Source organism: Miniopterus natalensis, chromosome 2 (assembly GCF_054644295.1).
Source record: "Miniopterus natalensis isolate mMinNat1 chromosome 2, mMinNat1.hap1, whole genome shotgun sequence".
Taxonomy (NCBI): domain Eukaryota; kingdom Metazoa; phylum Chordata; class Mammalia; order Chiroptera; family Miniopteridae; genus Miniopterus; species Miniopterus natalensis.
In genome coordinates this window covers 123,604,315-123,623,986 of record NC_142082.1, presented here as the reverse complement: position 1 = coordinate 123,623,986, position 19,672 = coordinate 123,604,315, and positions in this window count along the sequence as shown.

Here is a 19,672-nt window from a genome sequence, read left to right as displayed (position 1 = left end):
GAATATCTGAAACATTAGATGTCAAAGAAAAAAATACCCATTTGTTTTATATCATTAAGTGTGACTGAAGTCAGTGGTACAGCCAATAAATCTCTAATAATATGTGAGTTTGCTTGAAAAACTGGAAAACAAAGCTTACTCTAAAAAAAAAAAAGCATTGCCAAGAATGTGATTCCTTAGGACCTAGAAAGGCTGACAAACTTCTCAAAATGCTTGCTCTGGGGTAAAGAGAACATTAGAAAGGCAGCAAATATCATACAGATTTTTCCAGCTCTTAAAACTTTGACACTGATAAGCCTAAATTTGGAAGGCAGCGTGTTCTTGAGTCACTGATACCATTCCTATTATTATGTACAACTGGGAAAAAGATTTGTTATAACCCAGGGTTCATAACCCCAAAGCTTTCTATCAATGGGCTTTCAGGGGTCTGTGAAACCCTCCCCCCAAAATGTTATGATAAATAGTGTGTGATGGATTTGTATAGTATCAGCCTGACTAAGTTGGAACAGTGTTTCTCAGAATTTCCTTCTCTGTTAATTTACTTTACATGACAGTGTGGGCCTCAAAATACATTTTGTACAAGATTGGGAAAGTGGAAGAAGGGCAGTGGTCATCTTGTTTTTATTCTTGAAAGGTGGGTGCAAGTGACCAAGCACTGTTGGCACTCAGGCTTGTTGTTACATACCTGCAGCCACACCCTGTTGGCCGGGGCAGCTGCTGGGCCCCTGCCAGATCCTCCTGCCAGATCAGCTTCCCTGACTCCTGGAGCAGATGCCTATTTAGTTTCATGATGGAAGGCACCAGCTTCTCCCTCGCTGGGCTTGTCTTTTCTTGCTGTGCTTCACATCCATCTCCTTTTCCCAACTGCCTGTGTACGTCAGGTGCCAGCACCAGACACAGAAACTTTACATCTTACATAGACCTCTTAACCAGGTACCAGAACACCGTAAGGTCAAGTCCTTATCATTAACTATATATATATAATTTTTGTCATAAACACATATATAACATACATGTGGTTTTGCTTAAACCCTGATACATGTTATGCAAAGCATTATTTTTTAAAAAGCTACAACTGTAACTCCATACTAGTACATAGTGAGCATGAGAAAGATTTGTTTATTTTATTAATAAGGGAACCAGCAAAGTACCAAAGATCATTCAAAGAAAGGTATAAGAAAGCAAGGTCAGTTAAAGAAAGCAAGCTGGGATATATTTGGTGAAATTAGATTCAAAATTGCTTAATGTACAGCATGACAATCAGAGCATGACCTTTGGGACTTCCTTCTCTTTGAGAGAGAAATAATTTGCACCTCAACTGGACAAAAATCATTTGCATCTTATCAATTTTCCACAAGTTAAGATGTAACTTTATAGCAGTTAGGCCCTCGTCAGTAAAGCCAGTAAATCAGACAAAGGGACATCTCCCCAGGCCAGGTTTGTTAGACATGCTCCACCAAACTTTACAATGGCATGGTTGTACTTTTGCTTTATTTCTAAATTTTGGATAAAAACTTTTAGCAGTTTTATACGCAATTTTCTGCAGAGAACAGCTATTGTCTATGTTAAAGTGATTTACAACTTTTTTTAAAAAGGCTGTAAGAAGCACTGAACTAAGAAAGCAAAATATAACTGATCTTATTCAAATTGTGTAATAGTTGCAAAAATAAGAAAAACCTGTTTAATCCTAGGTCTTATTTAGTTTAATTTCCTCCTCCCATTGATAATAATTCCCTAGAGAAATGCTCAAATTTCCCATATGTTAAAGACAGCCATAAAATCTGTTCTCTTGTTACTATTTGAAGCTACACTGTTATCTCTTTATTTACATAAACAATAGGCACCACTTGCCAGAGAGCTTACCAGCAGCAGACACCTTTACATACTTTGTCTTATTGAAGCCTCATAACAATCCATCATGTAGATGTGGTTGGCCTCTTGCTGGAAGGAGGGAGAGAGCTAACTAAGTTGCCTACAGCCACACTATGGATATTTGAGCTCAGGTGTCTCTCACTTTAGAGGTCACACATTTAACTACCACAATGCTCTATAGCATCTTCTGAAAAACTACTTGAATGATAAATATGTTTATTACATAGTTGCTGTTACCTCCTTTGCAATCAATATATAATGTATGCAAACTGCCTTGCTGTCAGCCAGGGGCCTGATTTATAAGAGCACTCAGTACATGTTGGTTCTCTCAGTCTCCCTCTAGCCACCACCAATCCTTACAGAAAGGCATTTCCAAGGTTCTGTTTACCTCATTTTTCTAGGCAATGTCACAGTTTTAAATATTATAGTTACAGAAATTGATGCCTTTGTAATTAGCTAGTTATTAATAATAGGAAGAAAGCAAAAGGGAAGTCAGACATTATGAGCATGGCCTCTGGGCAGCTTCACCAGGAAGCTGCAACTTTACATTCCCCAGGGAACCACCCATCCATTTCCTGCAAATCACTAGGGGAAGGGGTCCAATAAAGGGGAGACAGACACATGTGTAGTAAAGTCAGGGTAATGTAAGGAAGGTGCATGTCAGTCTAACCTGGAACAGAGATCATTGGCCAGAGGGGGTGGGAACACTGCAAGTGTGTGAAATCTTAGGTTAAAATCCCCAGACAAAGGAATTCTCTCACTCTTGGCTCTCGTTTGTCTGATTTTGCTCCTGCTTCCTTGAATTTGCCTGTGTTCCTAGAAGCTGCATGGCCCACAGCCATGCAGACCCCACACACAGTGGAGTGATGAACTGCCTCTGGGAACACAAGCTAAGCTAGCCAGAGGCTGGACTGGACTTGCAAGTATAGAGCGGAAACTCTGGGCAATGGCTTTGATCCTAGCTCTGCTAAGAACACATCAGGACTTCTTCCATGGTGGGATGGAGGGAGAAGGGACCTTGGAAACTCAGGGATTTAATTCCATGCATATAAATGCCACTCACTCTCCCTTGTGAGTCTCAGAAAATTCCTTTTCTTGTGACATCACAAGAAGCCCACTTCCACTGGCAACTGGTGGGGACATGAAGAGTTCCTCACCAATAACAAAATAACTCCAAAATCTATTTCCTCAAACCCAAATTCACCTCCAAAGGTTACACTCACATTTCCAATGACTTTTTCCCCCATAGGATATCTCTCTAGCATTTCAAACTGAGTTCTACTTAAAACACATCTCCTCTGTCCTCTCCTTACCCCGCAAAAGATACTTTATTTCATTTGTCCCCGGGGGTTGATGAGGTCGACATGATGTGCATCAGTCCAGGGTGCAGGAATCCAGAGGACATTAGGACATTCTTTCTTGAAACATTAATTTTACTCAGTGGTTAGTAAGGCATAACATTATTCCTCCCCTTAGATATCCATGGGGCTCACTCTCTCAGCTCTTTGACATTTTTGATAAAATGCCACCTTTCCAGCAGGCCTCCCTGACCACCTCATCTAACACATACCCTTTTGCTTTCTTGATCTCCCTTATCCTGCTCTACTTTTTTTCTCCAGCACATAACATCCATTACTACCCTATATATGTTATTTATCGTGTTTATTGTTACTGTTAATCTCACCTCACAAGGATGCCAGCTCTGTAAGGGCAAAGATTTAGTTTGTTTACCAAATTATCACCTCAGGACCTAGAGTAGGTCACCCAGTTGGCACTCTGTAAATATTTGTTTAATAAATGAATGAGCCCATGAATGTATTTTAGAGCAAAGCAAGCATAGCTCTATTGTGGTGTGAACTGTAAAACTTGTAAGAATTGATATGTAACACATCCATGAAAATATTTAAGTTTTTTTTCTGTTACTTGGTATGCATTTTCCACTTAAAAATTTTAAAGAAAACCTTAGAACACTACAAAAAAAAAAAAAAAAAAGAAAATCAGTATCATTTGCTTTAAATAGAAGAAAGCTCTATAAAAATTATGTAATTATTAACATACATATTGCATACATACCATTTAAACTCTGCATTCCAGTGGTGGCACATATTGTCCCATACTTTGGGAAATATTAATCTATGAAATTAAAGAAGGTTCTAGGTTAGAGATGACTAACTCCTAAACCTAGAAGGGATTGTAGAAATGCAGAAATGGAAGTTGAGAGAGGTTTAAGTGACTTGTTCCCAGCCACATGGTAATGATTAGGGGCCTCTGCCACCCTATTACATAGCTCCCACAGCAAGTATTTGCCTGTGTATCATGCCAATTGCCGTTAAGCAAATCCTCTCCAACATTTACCTGCCTCTGAGCTTCTATTTATCTTGAGCATTTCCTTTGCTTTTCTGGTCCCTTAACTCCTATACAATACATTCATCTCATGTGTCACCTTCTCCACAAATGCTTTATATGTATTTCTCTTGTAGCATTTATTTGTCCTCTTTTTGCATTACATTGCTCTCCTTTTGTGCTTGTTTTGTACTTCCTAGTTTTCCTGGACTTCAGTACAGGGCTTGACCACAGCAACACCCTTATTTTTATACTTTCCTTTTATGACACCTAGCATGATACCTTTGTAAGAGCTTGTGCTTAGTAAGATTTTTGCAGTGAACTATATTGAATCTTACGACTATGGGAACAAAGCAATGGAAAATGTGATGCTGGTGGTCTTTCTACATTAGGAGGCCCATCTGTTTGCTATTACCTATTTTCCACCTGCTGTCATCACCGACGCAAAACTCCATCTGCTACTTCCTCTTGTCTTCCAAGCTCGTTTTGGCACTAAATCAAAGTCTACCTCAGATTTGCCGAGTCAGCGTTATTTTTCCTTAATAATTTTTTACTAAAGACTAAAGGTTTATTTTATTTTATTTGTCTCTTGAGAGTATCTAAGATGCAAACAAGGTAACCAATGCTGAATTCAGGGCAATCTGTCAAAACTATTTGAAAAAAAGTACTAAGCAAGCATTTTGGTTTGGAACTGAATCGGCAGTTACAGATGACCTTGGGAAATCAATTAACCTTTCTGGTTCTGAATGTTCTTTCAGGTTGAGAGAAACAGGCACAATGTTCCTAAGGTCCCTTCTGAATGAAACATCTCTGACAGCAAATACTCATTCTTTAGGACAGACTTAATTCCATCTCAGTTCCATTTCCTTCAAGGCTCTTTCCTGACCTCTATCCCAATAAAAGTGAATCCCTTCTTTCGACTCCTTCAGCGCTTAATTCTCAACTCTTTAATGGTAATACCTTATCCCAAACTGCAGTTAAGTTGCCTGTGTTACTTGAATCAGCCTTACTCTTAACACGGACCTTCCTTTAAGTTGTGAATTCTAGAATGTACTGTGCAGTCTTTGTAACTCCCTCAAATACCTAGCAAAGTGGGTTTTAGATGATACTTGCAGTATATACAGAATATTTATTGACTGAGTGAGCAATTTAATGAATGAACTGAAAAAGTATAACATCATGATTATTATGTGCTGAAAGAAATAAAAACAAAAAATGCTACTAAACTGGGAAGTTAAAGAAATTTAATCTGGCGCTGTGAATTTTTATCACCATGGAAAGCAACTCCAGGAAATAAATGTTTAAATATAATAGCAACAAATGGTGTGTTTATTATGTAAATATAATAGCATATGTAGAAGGAGGGGCCACAACACAGTATGACACGATTCTAGAGATGGATGCCTGGCTTCCTTTCTGGCTCTGATACTTCGCTTTGGCCTTGGGAAAGTTAGCTACCTGTGTCAACTTTATCATCTGTAACATGAGGGTGTCTACTGTGCAGAGCTATATGAGAACTAAATGAGTGCTTGGCACAAACTACATGCTCAATAAATGTCTGCTGTCATTTTACAATTAGTACTGACATGTTTCAATACTTCAATATGTCTGTCCTTTAGTACACAAGATGGGAGTAATACTGAAAGCTTTCTCCTGGAGCCATGGTGCGATTTCTTAGCTCTTACGAGCATTGAATATGTTCTACTTACATCATTACATCAGAACAAAAATATCTTAACTTAAAAATAGTTAAAAAGCACTGAAGTAATTTTTAAGTGACCTGGATTTTTACTCATCCCAAGCCAGTTTATTTTTCTAGTTTGTGACTCCTGCAATATTTGCTTGTTGAAAAACTGGCATAAACTGAGCTGCACACTGTACTTATCTTAACAAATGCACATCGGGCAGAAAATTAATGAGCATGGATACTTTCCTTTAATGCTTCAGGAAAAAAATGCTGCAATATTCTTATTTTGGAAACATCTTCCTTTTAGAGATAATCAAATGATTTCCCCAAATCTGTCATTTAGTGTTAATTTGCACAGACAAGGGTTTGTATTCTGGCTCTACCACTTTCTAATGATACAAGAGTGAACATGTTATTTCTTTCTAAACCTCAGCTTCTCCATCTGTGATACAAAAATAATAACAACATCCTTACCCACAAGGTTGTTGTCAGGGTTAAACAAGGTCACATAGAAGGCACTGAACATAGTGTGTGGAAGAGATTAAATGATCAATACATGGATGGTAGTATTATTTCTGATGAAATACATTTGCAGTTATACAAGAAAATGGTAAATTTTAATCCGTTTAGGCATACTGCACTCACAAAGAGGTGCCAGGTTTCTGTAATACCAACTGATTGAACAATCATAGGGATTTTCTTTTTAATGAAAGACAAAATTTCACTTGAGTGGTTAGTCATCTTTTTAACAAATCTTTACATATCCTGGGATAATAATATCATCACTGCAAGTCTCACTATCAACTCTCTTATTGTTGAAAGACTGGCAGTCCACAAAATTATTGCCTTAAATATAGGCAGTTATACTTTCTGAGTAATTGGGAGAAGAATGAGATGTGGTAGCAAAGATATGGGAGTGTTCTTGAAGCTGTTGGACCCCCAGCATTTTGCCCAGCAGAAGGGATATCAGCCCTGACAGCATCTAGAGCTGAGGGGCTGCTTCAAGGGCGGCATATGCATTTACATCTGCCTCTCTGGTTCCCCTTTTCCTAACTTCTCACTTCATTGACCACTGTAGGATCAAGTTTAGGAGAGCTTATTAAAAATTTAACAACATAGCAAAACTCAGTAATACAAGGTAACTCTTCAGGCAACTTGAAGAATAAGAAATTTCTATAGAAAAACAGGAAATTATAACCCAAGCAGTTTGAGAAAAAATATTTTTATAAGATTTTTTTATAGATAAGTTGGTGACCTAAGATTGTAAAGTGCCAAAGTAAAAATCTGTCCCAGATTTAGTAATGGGTAGAGAAATGGCTACTAATTTTTGTGACCCTCTCAAGCTCTGCTCCAATTTACAGCATTCCCATTGATTGCTCACTGAGCTGTGTATGTTAATCTTTATATTTCCACACAGGAGTCATGCTCAGAAGCCCACAAGCTGTTTTAAGATGTCATGCTTTCAGCTGCCATTCTCCTAAGACATAGCAGATCTATAATTTCCTCACATATTTTCTTTCATAAATGGCTCCTATGCATGGGGAAGACTTTATGAGGCCAAAGTTATCATAAACTTCTATTATGAGACAACCCATTACCTATTAGCAGCCCTGGTCACCTGGTCTGTGCATAGAGAAAGAGAGCAAAGAGAACTGTCATCAAAGAAAAATGAAATAGCCCAGAAAGATGGAACAAGAAGCATTTGCCTAGCTCTATAATTTAAAAGCACTGGAGTGTAACTGTATCTCATTCATTTTAGGTCATTATGCCAGAGAAAGCTGAAAAGAACTAAGAACCTTGGTACTTAAAATACTATAACCATTCTTTGTCTCTCTCTTTCTATCTCTCTCTCTTCCTCTCCTTTCCCACTGTCCTCTCCCTCTGTCCCTTTCTCGATACCGCATGTGAAAACTCTATTATTCAAAGGACAAAAGCAAACCTCTTTGAGGAAAGATAATAAAACTTCTTTTTTCTTCCAATCCAGTATTCTTAGGCAGTTGTGAAAGCTATTGTATGATCCTATATCACAGAATACCACAGAGTAGTATTAGCACGCTAATAGATTTTTCCTCAAGTAGTGGCTCCAATTATAAAAATCATATAGATTGAATAATTAGATCTTCTTTACTGAGAAGCTATTTCTTTGTTTTTTAAGTTATCTTTATTGTTGAAAGTATTGCAAATGTCCCCTTTTTCACCCCATTGATCCCCTCCCCCCAGTACCCCTCCCCCCAGGCCTTCACCTCACCATTGTCTGTGTCCATGGGTCATGCATATAGGCATATAAATTCTTATGTTAATCGCCCCCCACCACCACCTTCCCTTTGAGATTTGTCAGTCTGTTCCATGCTTCTATGTCTCTGGATCTATTTTGTTCATCAGTTTATTTTGTTCATTAGATTCCACATATGAGTGAGATTATGTGTCACTTGTCTTTCTCTGACTGGCTTATTTAGCTTAGTATAGTACTCTCCAGGTCCCACCATGCTGTCTCAAAGGGTAAGAAATCCTTTATTTTCAGAGCTGTAACTGGAACTCCTATGATGTGACTATTGTTACATTTCATGTTATCCCACAGCTCCCTTAGATGGTCCTCCTGGGTTATTTTCTTTTTTTCTTTTTGGCTCTCTGATTGAGTGATTTTTTTTTTCCACCTTGTCTTCTAATTCGCTGATCTGATGGTCAGCGGTGCAGGCCAATGTCAGCTGCTGTTTGTGACTGGCCTTGAGTATCCTGTTTGAAGTTTTCCACACTCAACACTTCTGGTTCCCTCTGCTGGAGCTGAGTGTGTTCAGACAGGACCAAGATGTGCACCAAGGTCTGCTTTTCCAAGCCCTGGGTCTGGAAGCAAATCAGGCAAAGACTCAAAGCACCCAGAGGCCATTATTCTGTCTGATAAGGAGACTCAGGCTATAGAAACTCCACAGTGTGGGGCCAGATGTTTTCCAGCAAGGTGGGACAATTTCTTCCACTCCAGGCAAAAGCTGCTTAGAAGGTAAATGTCTGCCTGAGAAAGATGTCCTCTGCCCTATGGGGGAATGGCTCAGCACTGGGATCCAGATGGGTGCCCTCTGAGATCTATGCCCCCAGCCAGGCCCCCTGGATCTCCTCACACAGCTCTAGTCCACTCTGCCTTCCCTCCGCTGGAGCCCAAGGTGAGTGGCTGCACACGAAACTTTGTGTGTTGGTCCTTTAAGCGGTGCCTGCATTTCCAGCCATCTCTCCCTGGCAGACAGAAATCCTGCTGCTTTTCACAGCCAGATGTTATGTGGGCACCTTTCTCAGTTCTGGTGCTCTGGGCTGGGGAGCCCAGCCTGGGGTTTAGGCCCCAGAGTCCTCAGTGGGAGCCCCCACAGCTGAGCTATCCCTCTGGACCTTCAGCTGCTGCCTGTGGGAGCCCAGCCAGCCCTCTCGTCCTCCACACTTCCTACCAGTTTCTATGCGGTCTCCACTTTTTGTCCTTGGTTATGAGGGTGCTCCCCAGCTAGTTTTCAGTTGGAGTTCATTATTGAGGGTGGTTTTTCTATATTTTAGTTATAATTCCAGTTTGGTCCTGGGAGGGTGTCACTGTAGCTTTCATTCAATTTGCAACCATCTTGGACCTCCCCTACCGAGAAGCTATTTCTAACCATCGTTGTTTGGAAAGGTAAAAAAATGGATAGATTTGAAACTATGTTCATACGCTGAGTTTTTTCCAGAATTCTAGAAATTTAGAGATCTGGGGAACAGCCCAGCAGAATCCTTTTTTGAAAGGACAGAGAGGTCTTGGAGATAGAGCTCATTCTAAGGAGAGCAGATGGGTCTAGAAGGCGATATCTACAAAAACAGGCCAGTGTGTCGGGGTAAAAATGATTCTGGGACAAGATGGTATTGGATATGCAGGTTATGATTTTCCTAGCACCCACTGGCTCACTTCCTGAGAGCAGCCTCCCTGTCTACAACATGAACTGTGCTCCCTCCATCATTTTCCTGTAGAACATCTATAGGTTCCCTCCTAGTAAAATTGTATATTTGTTGGTGTGTTTACCTGCTTAGTGCCTGTTTCTTCTACTTGACCAGAGGCTCCTGGAGCCCAGGGATCACATCTGTTTTTTTTCCACTGTCTCCCCAGTTCCTAGTCTGTGTGCATGTTGAATGAATGAGCAGATGAATGCATGAATACTAGGAGAAAGGGAGCTTTGATAAAAAGATAGAATAAAAGACAAAATATCGGGTACATTGAGAACAGAATTCAACATCTCTGTTAGTTTTAATTATATTCATAAGAGTAGGACAAGGCACACTTATTGCAGATATCTATATGTCAGGCATCGAGCATCAAGGACTTTCTCTGAGCACTGGCTGGCATGGCTCAGTTGGTTGGGTGTAGTCCCGGGCACCAAAATGTTGCTGGTTTGATTCCCAGTCTGGGCAATGCCAGGGTTGTGGGCTAGATTCCCAGTCGGGGGTGCGCAGGAGGCAGCTGATTGATGTTTCTCTCTCCCTCTCCCTTCCTCTCTCTCTAAAAATTTATATATATAATATATATTTTTATATATATAATATATATATTACTTTCTCCCAGATATTAAATGCCATTGCCAGCAGCAAAGATGTGTCACTGAGAAAGGGGAGGAAAGGAGAACATAGCTACACGTTTGCTCTTAATTGCAATAAGAAAAAGCAATCAAGGAGAAAAGAACTTGGTGCTTTGGAGAGAGAAAAATGGCCAAGAAAATTATTTCTAGAATTCGTATAACATATCCCAGGAAACTCTCAGAGAAAATCTCAAAATTTACATTTACAAATTTGTTTTGAGATTTCACAATCACAGTCGAAAACATTAACTGATAGATTGATTGCTAAGAGCAAACAGCAGTTTACAGATGAGCATGTTTAATTATGTTTCTATGTGTATGCACATGTGGCAAAGGACAGGGAATTTATTTACAATATATTCATAGTAGGTATATGAGAAGTGAGATAAGTGAGTCCATTCACCGTTGCCTATCTGTATTTATTTAAAAGAAAGCTTTTAAAATTTTATTTTGATAAACAAAAATCACTGTATAATCATAATGAATTTTTAACATACTTATGTTTCACTTTATGTTTATTGCAGCATACACGGAAAACATAATTCCTGTCCAATACAGTGCGATTATCATTGCATACCACGCACAGACACACTGATCCCTGAACTCAATAGCACTGCACAGCGTTCATTTCTAATTTCCCCTATGAAACGGAATCCTTATGCTTATACATATTTTAAGAGTTTTCAAGATGTGCTTTTTTTAAAAAAATAAATAAGAAAGGAAAACAAATTATGCTTATTTCAGGATGGGGTGCTAACTTGAGGAATAAAAAAAAGGTATAAGATGGCAGGATTCCTTATAAAACCATGAGCGTGATGACCAAGCAAGATAACAGCACAGTACAGTCCCTATTTCTCTCCCCTTTTTTTTTTTTCCTGCAGGTGAGCACTTCCATTCTCAGCCCATCTATGATTCCTATTCAAGCAGAAAATAAAGGCTTTCTGGGGGAAAAAGAGTGAATGTGATAAATGGAAAATAGAGTTGGATAATGAATAATAATATTCAGCTTTCTATCTACATTCAGTAGAAAGTCCTATTAAAAACACCGTGTTCCGCTGGGCGACGCGGGTCGTGGCCCACAGGCTCCTGTGCCTTGGCTCACAGTCGCTCCTCTGCCTGGAATATGCTCCCTACAGTTTTCCTCCTGTCCCCTTCTCATCTGCCCAAAAAGAAGTCGACATCTGCCAGCTTGCAGTTATGCCCTGAGGAATCTGTGGCCATCAAAAGGGGTAACAATTTGAAGGGTTGAGATGTATAGAAAACTACTCAACAGCTGTTCTCAATATAAGCAAAGCCAAAGATTGACTGCTTTTCCCCACCCGCCTCCAGTTTTTCTTCCATCAAGTTGTCTCAGCTCCTGCAGCCCCATTAAACAAAAACAACGGCAGCCACAACAAATGGGACTCGCCAACCTAATGAAACAGAGTAATCCTTCTCGAGTGCCCATTCTTGACTGTAGCAGACCCTGGACTAGAGAGGAATAATTTAGGATGTGCGATGGCAAAGCCTCAGGCCTTTTTAAATGCAAACTGGCGAGTCACAGAGAGAAAGGAAGCTGGCTTTACTGGGACTAGTTTCCACATCTGATGCTCTCAGCTCCTCTCCACATCCTATGGCCTTATTCAGAGTATTTCCTCTGCCCACAAACTGACTCAGCGTCCCTGTGCATGACAGTGTGTCATCTGTTGATAATTTGCTTAATAATATCTGCCCCTAATAATAGCTGGAGACCTAAAAGAAAACAACCAAAAAACCTGTCAGTTGCTATGAAGAATAAAAATTAAAATGTATGCAGCCCAGCAGGGCGTGGCTCAGGGGTTGAGCGTTGACCTAGGATCCAGGCGATTGGGGTTCGATTCCCGGTCAGGGCACATGCCCGGGTTGCGGGCTGCAGCTGATCAATGACTCTCATCGTTGATGTTTCTGTCTGTCTCCCTCTCCTTTCCTCTCTCTGAAATCAATAAAGATATATTTAAAAAAATGTATTAAAATGTATGCAGAAATGGTGGGGAGCATAAAGACCACATTTAATAAGCATACAGAGGAGGTACTTTGGGGACTTTGTAACAATGACTAAATCTCTCTTCTCCTGCCAATTCTTTAAAGCCTAAGAACTTCACCAAACACCTTCCCCAGCCCACAGCAACCACCCCAGACAGACATAATCACCCCAGTTTGGGAAGTCCCATGGCACTTGGGTCCTGCACCAGGAACACGACTGTGACTATTGAAGAGCAATATTAGAGTTAGATGTGCTCTTGCTGTGACTCCAGGTGCAACAAAGCGAGCTCCTCCTTTAGGGACTCTGTCTCACTCCTGTCGATATTCACTGCTCCTGGCTCGGTTTCCGGCACTCAGGAATTAATAAACAACGATGAATGATAATAATCCAGAGAGAGCTGTGTAACTTTTACTGTCATGTGGCTGACTAATGCTAGAATTAAGACTAAGGCCCCACATCCCTAATTCTTCCTCATATGATTTCACAGATACCTGTTGTCTCCCTGAAGTGTAACTCTAATCATGCTCAAAAAACAAATAAACAAAATTTCAGTGGCTCCCCATCACCTGGAGAACTCTGGACTCCCCTCCAAAGCTGCGCATCCCGTCCTCCTCATCTCTGCCCCACTGAGTAAATCCAAACCCAGGAGTCATTCTTGATTCTTCTCTTTCCCGAGTATCCCTTCATGATCCATCCTGCCAGATCCGCTTTCAAAATGTACCCCAAATCTGTCTACCTCACTCTCCTTTATCTGCCCAAGGTGTCAGCAGGCCACTTAACTACTGAAGTGGTCATCTCGTTAGTGACTGAAACTGTTCTCTCTGTTTCTAGCCTTGCCTATCTCTAATCTATTTGTGAAATAAAAGACCAAGAGAATAGACTTTTCAAACACTGTCAATCGTACCTCAAAACATCCTTGATTAAAACACTCCCTTACCTTCCACTGCACTTCGGGAAATATCCAAGCTCCCAGACATGACCTAGAGGGCCCTCTATGAGCTGGCCCCTGTTCGCCTCACCTGACCTCGCTTACCCCCTACTGCTCTTCCTCCCCGATGACTGTATTCTGACCATAGAACGGATTCCCACCTTAGAGCCTGTTCCTCTCCTTGGACAATTCTTCACCGAGACCTTCTCGCGGGGGCTTCCTTCTTGTCATCTCAGTCTCAGCCTTAACGTTACCTCTTAGAGAGGTCTTCATAGCACCTCCTAGCAGCCCCATCCAGACTGCCATTTCTATCACCACCCACTGTCTTCTTCATAGCACTTACCACCACCTGCTTTTTCTTGATTTTTTTTCTCCCTACCACCTTCAGCAAGGGAAGAGTGAGTCCTTGGTCTTATTTACACTGAATTCTTGTTAAGTAAAACAGCTCCTCACACACAGTGGATGCTCCATAAATAGTCATTGACTAAATAAACAAATGAGGTCCATCCAAACAATTTGACAGACTACTCAGAGCCCGTCTGTTAAGGTGTCAAATTATTTTTCCAGCTACTACTTCCCCTTCGCAAGGCCCTGCTGCCAGCCAAATCCAGCATTCTGTTCCCTCTACGTTCAGTATTTCCCTGAACTGTGCAAGGATGGATGGGTATTCAGAAGGAAACCGGGACAGCCCCAGTTAAACGTGTGAAGTCGGCCACATTTGTCTTCCATTCCTCTGCTTAAATTTATCTTTTCCCTCTTTGCCCATAATGGAGTATCACCACCTTTTTTGGGGACTCTAAATTTACTCATTCCCTAACGTGCTGGGCTACAGACAACCAGGTGGGCTGGCACACAATTGTATCTGCACTTCACTTAGGTCGACCAAGTGTCTCAGAATGATCTGGACAGTTAATATCAGAGGTTTCTGCCCATGTAACAAAAAAAATTTTAAGTGAAAATTCAATTTCCTATTTAAGCAAATGGTATTCCTCTCACCACCTGACATGCCTTGGGGAGAGACATTTTCATTGGAGAAGGTCTTTTGCACTTACTCCCTGGGCCTATACTACACGTTCACAGGACAGTTTGCTGTTTGGATGTTAATCTTATTGGCGCCTCAAGACAAGTGTCTCTTTGCAGAGTAGCCTGACAAGACACGGCATTTTATGTGTGTTGTCTACCAGCCAAGCAAGGTAGAACTGAAGAGTGGGGCTAGATATTTCTCTTTTATCAGCAAGTAATTCAGGACAGTGTTAGCCTCATTTTTCTTGATTCTCATAAAATATAAGGCAGCTGTGTAGCTTTATAAAAAAACACACACCTTAAGTGTAAATCTTTAGTAAATCTCATTTAGTGTATAATACCTTTGCTTTCCCTTTGCCTCATCATAGACACTTAAAGAAAATATTTGTTGAATAAGTTTCTTTTCAAAATAGTTTGAGAAAAGGAATTCATAGTAACACCATCACTATAAAAAGTATTTCTGCATCATGGAAGGACTACTTAAAAGTTCAAAAATTTGAAACATTTACCTCTGAAATGCTGTATACACAGAAGTCTTCAAATATGCAGAGAACTTTCCTATTGAAACTTCACTTGTAGTGTCTGATTTGGGCTTATTCTGAAAAGTTACCAGTCTTGAAAAGACACAGAAGTTATAGCAAGTCCTCTTGCTGCTTCAAATTCAGTCAGGCAGCCTCTCTATGCCCTTCTGTATGTGATGCCTTCAAGGGGGCCACATCTAAATCTGGGCCATTCTGTCCTTTGTTAGGTGTTTGTTTTGAATGAGATGTTCACCCTTCTTGAGGTAGGAGCACATCTTGGTGATTCATCATCAGTTTCTCCACAGTCACCCCCAGCAAAGACACTGCCTCTCCAAATTTGGTAAAATCGATGACAGTCTCTCTTGATTTGGGGGAGTGCTAAAATGGAGAGGGTTTGTTACAACCCGAGTAGCCCATTTCTTCACGGATTCAGCAGATTTCATTTTGAGTCGGTAAAAAAGAAAATTCGGTGATCTTTAAAAATGTATCTGCTTGGGGGGAAAAATTTGAACTTGACAAATGTTATAAAATCTGTTGCAAACTGTAAACACAGTGTAGCTTATTGTCAAGATTCCAGTATGGCTCATATGATTTTCTGCACATTTTTATGTATGTCCAGGGCTTTCACTGACCATCTGGAAACACTTCCTCTCCCTTCTTCCCATCGTGCTAGGCTGTGCTGCTTCTCCTATCCTCGGCCACCTGTCCCCTCAGGGAATGGGTTCAGGCCTAGGGGCTTCGGGCGATAGGTTACCTTGTGTTTCAACAGTTGCCTTTGGTGCTGCAGCCTCAAAGATGAACCAGGGGAGGGAATAAGCTGCAGAAAAATGATATCACTCAGGGGATTTTGTTCTAGAGTCTCTCAGATCCACCAGGATAAATGAATGGAGGTAGAAGACGTTTTGTTTTTCAAAAACCCAAACTGTATGTGCGTGCTAAAGCGACAAGAGAGAGAAGCAGAATTCTGTGGTGTACAGACACGCCCCGAAACAGTTAGAACCCTGATGCTCCAGCGAGACTTAATAGAGTAAGGGTTGAGGAGACACACTAACTCATTAAACTTAGTCATTTTTTAAAAATTCCTCTGAGCCCGGCCGGGCGTGGCTCAGAGGTTGAGCATTGACCTAGGATCCAGGCGATCGGGGTTCAGTTCCCGGTCAGGGCACATGCCCCGGTTTTGGGCTCGATCAATGACTCTCTCATCATTGATGTTTCTATCTCTCTCTCTCCTTTCCTCTCTCTGAAATCAATAAAGATATATTTAAAAAAATAAAAATAAAATAAATAAAAATTCCTCTAAAAATGTCTTCACACACACACACACACACACACACACAAATCTTTAGCACGGGTTGCCTTAAGAGATTTCAGAGGTTAATGACACCAGATGGCTGTGAGACGTGGAAGTTTTTTCAGTACCGTATAGCCGCTAGGAAAGCAGTTAAGAGTTGAAGTCAGGTTGGCCTTCTGGTTAACAGATGTTCAAATGACTGTTACACCATTAAAAGTAAGAAGGAAAGAAAAAAGTAACAATGGGGTAGCTCCTGTGATATAAAATCTTTGGAAGTAAATAGTGCTGATAATTTGATGTTTCAAATATGCATTACTGGAGCACCTTCTTAATAGAAAAGCAACACATTTGAGGAATTACCAAAAATTTAAAAATCAATGGTGATATCAACAAGTTAGTTTCTGAGAATCCTTTGAAGTCATGGAATAGTCCTGAGACAACATAAAGTGAATTTTGAAAATTTAAAAAGAAAATGGCTGCATGAACTGAGAGATTCACCACATATGGCAGGGCCAGTCTCTCACTTCCATCACATCTGACACTCTTAAGAACACATTTAACGGTTTTTCAAAATATATCAAGGTTTTCTTAATGTTTCTCACTAAACTAACAGGTCATTGACATTCCATATTCAAACTGATAGAGACAATTGAATAAAACCAATGAGAATTGTGTCCTCTAGTTGCTTAAAGACTAGTGGGAAAGATACGGTGTGCTCATAAATATGTGTGCCACACATGACTGGGTAAGTTGTACCTTGTGAAACCTGCACGGCCATCTGGACAGCCTGTAAGTAAAGTGATGGACAAAGGAGAGAGACATTTCTTCCATCTGGAAGATCAGGAAAGGCTTCCTGGAGGAGGAGATGTTTAAGCTATGCATTGGTGGGAAGGATTGAGACACATGAAGGTTGGAACAATTGAGATCATTGGCCCAGAACCTGCTGACTGATCTTGGTCCTGTGTGACGTGGTCAGTGCCTATCACTCCGGCCTGACCTCTTCATGGGCCTCCTTTTCATACCCGCTGATTCCTTTGTTTCATGCTCCCTCCCTACCCCCACCCCCTTTTGCTCAGCCAACTCACACACAGACCTCACCACAGACTTTATTGCCCATCGCCCACCCTCCATCCCGCCCTGGGACAAGCACTACTCAGTGAGTTCCTGTGGAACCCCATACAAACGTGTCATCACATTCACTGTATGTGTTATGAACAATGTCCTTATCTGGATCCCCAGAAAAATTGTGGGCCCCATAAGGTCACAGACTGCACTTACTTTGCTCTCTACTAGTTCTCCAGTAACTAATACAGTACATGAGACCTACTGCGTGCTCAGTAAACAATTTTTGTATTGCTTACATGATGATAGTTTGCTATAGCAAATTAAAATATCTTTTTGACAAAGAGGGACCTGTGTCATATATTAGGTTTTCTATACAATTCAACTTCTTTAAAAAGTGCCTTGATGTTAATAAAAGAGAAATTATAGATGACGGTGAGATTGCACATCCCTTTAATTTTTAAAACTCTGCTTTTACAACATTGAAGACTCTTATCCAACTAAATAAATAAATTATATCCCTGCCCCATTAATCTCCATATGGCGAGAATACAAAAATGTACACATTTCAGTTATTTTGAAAGTACAGAGTATATGACAGGCTGATTCATCCAACCAAAACATTCATTTCATGCCAGGACTGTTCCAGGCACTGGGGATACAGTCAAAACAAGTCAAAAAAGACCTCACAGTGGTGTGGGGCAGGAGGAGATAAAAATGTAAACAAGTAAATTATCAAAAGGATGTGGGGATGGTACATGCTATCAAGAAAATAAAATGGAGTGAGTGGGAAGAGATGGGAATGTGAGAGAACCTACTTCAGATGGTCAGAGACAGTGTCTCTGAGGAAGGTGCATTTAGGCTGAGAAAAAGATGACAAGAGTGAAGCCGGTATAAGCAAATTTGGGGGAGAATGTCCTGGGGGCCAGTAACTTAGAGTTTTAAAAGACAGAGTTGAAATAATTCACTCTAATGAAATGTAAATCCATGGATGTCATCAGTGATAAAGGCCATCCAGGTTTCTGCAAGGATTCCTCTCCCCATCTGTCCCCTTTCCCTGCAAAATCATTGCTCGTCCAGTTTGAAAACACCTCGTGGTCAGAGAGGAACAAGCCCTTGACCGAGTTCCTTATTTCAAATGCCATTCCCTATTTCCTACTTAAATAACTTGAAGAGCTCTGCTTTCTCCTTCCAACCCTAAACCAGCCAGGCTTCTTGCTTGCAAACCACTGAAATGGACCCTGCTTAACTTGGTGGAGACGGTCTATTTATTGGAATGATAGGAAGATTTTATAAAGAAAACAGACTGACTGCTCTCAGAGGGGAGAGGATGGGGGGCTGGGTGAAAGAGGTGAAGGGATTAAGCAAAAACAAACAAAAACTCTCCTAGACAACAGTATGGTGATCACCAGAAGGAAAGGGGTTGCGGGGAGGTGGGAGAGGTTAAAAGGGTCTACGGGTCTAAATGGTGATGGAAGGAGACTTGACTTGGGGTGGTGAACACACAATACGACGTACAGATGATATATTGTAGAGTTGTACCCTGAAACCTACATAATTTTATTAACCAATGTCACCCCAATAAATTCAATTTTTTTAAAAAGACCAAGAAAATTTTTGTTTACCTGATGGAAATGCAGGAGAATCGGCTTAAAAGGCTAATAGGAAACAAGGGGCCCTCGTAATCAATCAGAGAACATAATCAAGACCCCGACAGGCGCAACTGCTCAGGACACAGAGCCGGGCGCTGCTACTACCAGGTCCACACCACTGGCCTTGCCATGAGAGGCTGCTGGCCACCGGCCCACTGGATCCTTGACTCACTTCACCACCAGCACCTCAGCGTTGCCTCTTCCCTCTAGACTCAGATTCCTTGGCAGAGACCAGGGGATCCAGTTGGCTAGGTCTAACTCGTATTCCTACTCATCGGTTTTCCCATCTTAAAACAGGGACACTGGTATCCACCCTCAGTGCCATCGTCTCGTAAATTAGATAATAAAGAATATGACAATAGCTGATATGTTATTGTTTTCATTCCTATTTTGAGTCTTTAGGACACAAGTTTCTCAGGATAAGCGAAGTAGCTAGTGATGCCTTTCCTGTGATTCTAATTGTGGCTATTTCTACCCCAGGTTTTCACCCCTCTCATCTTGTCATTTCATTACTCTTTTTCTCCTTTATTTTCTCTTCTGTCTCCTGTGTCATTTTATTTAACAAATGTCAATTTTCAGAATTACATTGGTCTTTTATTAAGATCACTAGCTAATCTGAGAATTTCTTTATTAGGTGAGAGAATGTTTCAGGCAGAGGTATCGGGACTTTGGGTCTTCTCTTCCATATTTTTAAGTTACAGCTTTGGTTTGTTG